Source organism: Sceloporus occidentalis, unplaced genomic scaffold, assembly GCF_023333645.1.
Source record: "Sceloporus occidentalis isolate IW3139 unplaced genomic scaffold, rSceOcc1.0.p SCAF_9, whole genome shotgun sequence".
Lineage (NCBI taxonomy): Eukaryota > Metazoa > Chordata > Lepidosauria > Squamata > Phrynosomatidae > Sceloporus > Sceloporus occidentalis.
This window is the reverse complement of record NW_028316989.1, coordinates 9,875,990-9,882,165: the sequence shown is the minus strand read 5'-3', so window position 1 is coordinate 9,882,165 and position 6,176 is coordinate 9,875,990.

Below are 6,176 nucleotides of genomic sequence, written 5' to 3'. Positions count from 1 at the left end.
TTTTCCTACTCCAAGTATTAATTAGCATAGCAAAATACAGGATGATTGAGTTAAATCACCACTAATGTGTATTACGAATGCTAACTGTGCTTCTTTTGCAAATATTTAAGCTTCAGTTGAATTGTCTGGTGTGTACTTTTTTTGCATTTGCTTGCTATTCAATCATGGTAGTTCCATATCTGTCTAATTTGCTTCTACTGAAATACAGCAGGCACCACATTGGCCCCCTGCTGTAGGAATCATAATCAGTGACAACCACTGGCTTCCTTGTCAATGGGGCAATGACTCCATTCTGGGTTTTAGTACAAACTTTAAAAAGAGCTATCCACAAGGGACTAAGGGGCTATACAGACTACTTCAAAGGGGCAGTCTGCAGCCACCCCTTTACTGGCTGGATAGGAGCCATGGCAACCTCATGCCGTGGCCCCAATCTGGTCTCTGGAGAGCGCAAAAAGGTGCTGCAAAAGGTAGCTACTTTTTGCACCCTCCAAGGGGTGCCATAGCTGCAGCAGTATGGCTTTATGACGCCCTTCGGTGCTGCATCATGTAGATGCAGTGCCAGTGGTGCGGCATGATGGCGCATGCCATGTGGACTGGCACACACCAAAATGATGCTCTGGAGGCAGGGAGCTTTCTGCTGGTCTGTATAGGGCCCAAATTTATTTTGCTGTAGGACTTACCACCTTGGATAGCTCTATTAGAGTTTGGATTAAAGCCTAGGATTGATTCACAACCCCACTGAAAGCAAAGAAAGCAAACAGCTGCCACTCATTAGAATGAATGGTGGATTTAACTTCTCTCTTTCCCTCTCTCTCATTCCCTCTCTCTCTTTCCCGCCCTCCCTCCCGCCCTCACACACACACACACACACACACACAGAGAGCGTAGGCACTATCCTCTCCAAGATGTGCGTTGACTTTTTAAAAAAGGAGAAAGAGAAGACCAATTTGCATAATAAGTTCTCTCTGCTAATTTATATGTATAAATGTAAATTTAGAAATAATACCAATTGAAAAGAAATGACATACTTCACACTCCCCTGGACAAGACTGTGATCACTTGCAATTCACTTGCAAACTGATGGATAGCTTCAAGGCACCTGCTCTTTATCCTTAGGATTTCTGGACTTTAAATTATAAGGACTGCATAGTTGATGCATACAGTGCCAGCAACAAGCACGGGTACTCCTTTAGCAAGATGCCCTGGGGATCTGCCATCCTCACTCATGTTGTTCTTGTCCCTCTATTTGCCTTCTTCTTTGGGCACAATCCACCCAGAAGATGGGACATAGTATGTGAAGCCTTCTGCTCCATTTCCTCTCTCCCTTTGCTACTTGTTCACGCAAGAGGGTAGGTAATTGCAAACAGATACAGCAAGGATGGGGAGGCGGTGAGGGGAGGAAGAGGATGAGCAGAAGACCTGCTGGACTCCTGGGTTTGTAAGTGAACCTCTACTGAGGCCTGGGCATTAGCAGCCAACCAACCAACCAACCAACCAACCAACCAACCAACCAACCAACCAAGGCAACTCTTGAAGCAGATGCCTGCAGACATTTTTCAACAAACAAAACATTGTGAAAAAGAAGTCAAAGACCTAATTATCTAAGTCTGAAACAGTATGCAAAGGGATCTTAAGAGTACCTCTGAGATTAACTGAGAGAAAGAAGTTAGCAGCATAAGCTTCCATAGGCTAAGTCTACTTCACCATTTGCATAGTCATAGACTAAGGGGCTGTACAACCGGCCAAAAAGGCTGACATCAGGGTGGAGTGGGGGCATGGTGACAATATGTCCTGACTCCACCCCCAAGCTGCTGGAAAGCCAGGCTGACCAGACGATGGGTGGCTCCATGGTGTTTCTTCTGTACAGAGTTTAGACAAGATGTGCCAAAGAAATGGGGAAAAGCCACCACTGCAGCAGCAAGGGCGGCTTTTTGTTGGCTCCAAAAGGGGCGGCTTTTTGCCTCTTCTTTTGGAGCAGGCAGATTGCTGGATCAGGGCTGCGGAGTGCAGTTGTGGCAGCTCCGATCCTGCACTCAAAAGGGCAGTGACAATCCGCTCCATTGGTCTCATCTGTTTAGCTCCTAAATCTATTTCATCAGATGTTGCATCTGATGAAGCAAATTGGGGCTGCATCTACACTGCAGAATTAGTGCAGTTTGACAACACTTTAATTGCTATGTCTCGAAGCTATGGAATTATGGAATTTGTAGTTTTATGAGATATTTAGCCTTCTCTGTCAAAGAGCTCTGGTGCCACAACAAATTACAAAGCTCAGAATTTCATAGGATGGATCCAAGACAGTTAAAATGGTGTCAAACTTCATTAATTCTGCTGTTTGGCAACAGCCTTAGACTATGAGAGGTTATGCTACTGATTTCTTCCTTTCAATCAGTCTCAAAGGTGCTACACAATCCCTTTGCATTATGAGAGGTTTATGAGATGTAGGAACTTCAAATTATCTGTTAACATTGAATGACAGGATGTGCTGTCTGGATGTACTTGTTGTTTGTTGTTGTGGGCCTTCAAGTTGTTTCCAACTTACGGTGACCCTAAGATGAAACTATCATGAGGTTTTCTTGGCAAGTTTCTTCAGAGAGGGTTTGCTATTGCCATCTTCTGAGGCTGAGAGAGACTGATTTGCCCATGGTCACCCAGCGTGTTTCCATGGCCAAACCAGGATTTGAACCCTGGTGTCTCCAGAGTCACAGTCCAATGCTCAAACCACTACACCACACTAGTTCTGCTGGATGTACTACATAACAAAATATGGGTATTACAGAAGATGTGGAGTTTAAGCGATTTGTCTAATGCTACTCAATATCAGATGAGAACAGAACCAAGATCTCACTCACTGTCTGCATTGCCTTTCTGTCTCTTAGCATCATCTTATGCCTCTGCCTTCCCTCGCCCCGCTCCGTTGCTGATAAATGCCTCCTCCCTTTCTCTGTCTCTACCTCAAAGCCATACAGGCCGGAACTAATAGGATTGCCTCTGTTTCATTAATTCTCTTTCATGTGGTCTGGTTGGATTTCCACCACACGTAACACCATCTTTCCCAACATTTATCATGGATTAAGAAATGCAATGAGCTAATGTGAATGGCAATACACTCCTCAAACTGAGGCACAGGAAAGGAGGCATTCAAGTTTGCAAAGAGGTTTTTTTTAAAGGAAAAGATTAAATACTTCACTGCTTCTTTCCCCTCCCACCCTGATGATCTCTTCTCTCTCACACAACAATCTTTTCATAAGTAGTTTAAAAATCCCCTTGTTGTCCATGCTCTTCACAGTGGAACATTTTGTAAAGCAGGCAGGAAATTCTAATGAGATGAACAGCAGGTGAGATGTGTCGGTATCATAGCTAAGTATGTACACTAAACAAAGGTGAGCTTAAGCACTTTCCAAACTAGTGTCAGTGAAGATCTGAAAATTAATTGTGTTTTCCAAAATGCTTCTGGACACCTGATTTTTTTTAGACATTCTTTTTTGAATTGACACACATCATATTTCAGTTCAGTCTCAAAGGAACACCACAGTTTTAAAAGGATATGGGGAAGATGGAATGTATCCAGAGAAGGGCAACCAAGATAATCAAAGGCCACACTCTGAAGACATCCAAGCCCTATGAGGAATGAGATAGGAACCTGGGTTTGTAGCTTGGAGAAGTCTGAGATGTAACATGATCTCTAAATATCTGGATGAAATTCATGTTGAAAATGGAGCAAGCTTGCTTTCTGCTCCTCCAGAGACCAGAACAGAAACCAGTGCATGCAAATTATCCACAAAAAAAGAAAAGAAAAGAAAAGAAAAGAAAAGAAAGAAAGGAAGGAAGGAAGGAAGGAAGGAAGGAAGGAAGGAAGGGTGGGGGATTTCCCCAAAGCATTGGAAAGAACTTCTTGAGTGTAAGAATTGTTTGACATTACAATAGACTGAATCAGTCTTATACTTTGGTCAACATCTCCTGCAAAGCTGCTGCTGCTGCTGTCTAGCTCAACAAAACAATGGCAAGTCTGTGGTGTGTGTATATGCCTTTAAATCACCTGTCAACTAATGGCAATCCAATAAATTTCTTAGCAAATTTTAGGCAAGGAATACTCAAGGTGGCTTGCTTAAGTGACTTGGGCCTGAAACAGATGGGCCAAATAATACAATTTCCGGCCGCATTTGGAATGTAGTTTTTAGATGACACGTGCCCCAAACGTGGCTGGAAACTGCACCGACACCACACCATCACTGAAGAACTGGGCCAAAAAGGAGTGAGAAGAATCTGCTCCTTCCTGCAGCCCAGTTCAGGACCGTGGTGGCATCCTGGATTGGGACTGGGTGCATGTGGTTGCTATGGCCCAAGCATAATAAGTCCCTCTGTGGTCCTTTTGGCCCATCTGTTTCAGGCTCTAGATGCTCTACTGGTTTTTGAACATTGGTCTTCCAGATGTTATATACTTCAAGAGCTGAGAGCTGAAGCCCCAAATACTGGGATACTTAGTGCTGTAATACACATCAGAGTGGAACTACTTTATACTTTGGACTTGAGTGTTGGACACCTAATCTGTCAAAAAGGTTTTACCACCAAATAGCCTTGCTACTCCTGAAGCTGTCATGCTAATTACAATTTGTAAGAAGAGTCCTGCAGAATCAGGGCAAAGACTTATCTAGCCCAGTGTTAAGTTCTCTGAGTGGGTAATTTATGGAATTCATATCAGGTGCCTTACAAATTCAGTTTGATTTATTCATGAAGACTCTTGCTGGATGAGACAAATGTCCTCTTAAGTCCGGCATCTTATTTTCCACAAATGTCCATCATCTTATTTTCCACAGCAAATAGATGAGACTGGGACACTCTCTTGTTTTTACTTCATAGCAACTAGCACTCAGATGCACAGGACCTCAGAACTAGGAGACTGAAAAACAATGAACACCACTTTTGTACAATATTGCCACCTACTGTCACCAACAATGACTTCACAAATGGGCCACAGTATATGTTTGGTTAGATACATTTTGATCCAGAAAACTGCTAAAATCCTCTAGCCAGCATGGAGTCATAGACAAAAAAGGCAATTTTCCCAGGCTGTGGATAAATTAGATTGAGAAACCTACACAAGCATCTGTGCTGAAAAAAAGAAAGTCATACAGTACATTGATGAAGAGGGCTCAAAATTCAGAAAAACATATGCCAAAACAAATCTATTAGTCTTCTGACTCTTTGATAGGTTGTTTTGCTGCAAAAGAGCACTAGCTACTGCTCTGGAATTTGCTACTTCTGAAAAAAGCATGCTTCCAAATGATGTTTTTATTGTGCCATTGGTCTACCCATTTAACAGAATTTTATCAGGAATCCAAACAAAAGGTAACTTCCATGTATAACTTTCCCACATTTTTCTGGCCTTAAAAACAGGAGCAGTTAGAGAGCTGCACAATATTGTTTTACTATTAAGGCTTGGACTTATGCAATGGGAAACATCCTGTGTTAATAAACCAAGTTTTCTCAATATCCAGTATCAAGAGTGGTACTCCAAAAAGTTTAGGCGGCACCACGTAAGGCACTCCTAATCTATTTGTTGGTGGGATGGAGACATCCAGTAAAAGGTAGCTGAGTTCCAAACACTGATATTTTAGATTACTAACCCTGACAGTTTTGTTGTGTTGGTTCAGTCGCTGGTATGCCTCACTGTTCAGCATTTGCTGGCTTAGCAAATTTCAGAACAAGTTTGTAAATGGTCCCATGTCCTTTGTTACTTGGGTTTACAAGGTAAAGATTACAAGAAAGAAATAGTTATTCCATTTCATAACGAAGGATGGATGTGCAACTAGCTGCCTAACCCAAACAAGTAACTAACGAAACTTGCATTTACCACTACTCCCATCACCACTTACTACTTTCAGTACTGCTAGGGTCTGATGGGAACTGGAGTCCAACCATGTCTGGAGGGTGATGGTTTCCCCATTTCTGAGCAAGCCTATCACAACCACACAGCCATTTTAACCTCCTTTGCATGTGTGTAAGAGATAAGAGTGACACATTGACACATGTGGGTGGAACAGAACTACTTAGAGTTACACAGAGAGTCATTAAATGATGCTGTGCCTTGGGTCTCAGCTGGGGATTCCATCTCACATTTTGTCCTCCCACCTCAGAGCTACGTAATGTAGGATGAAGGGATGTGGTAGTCAATA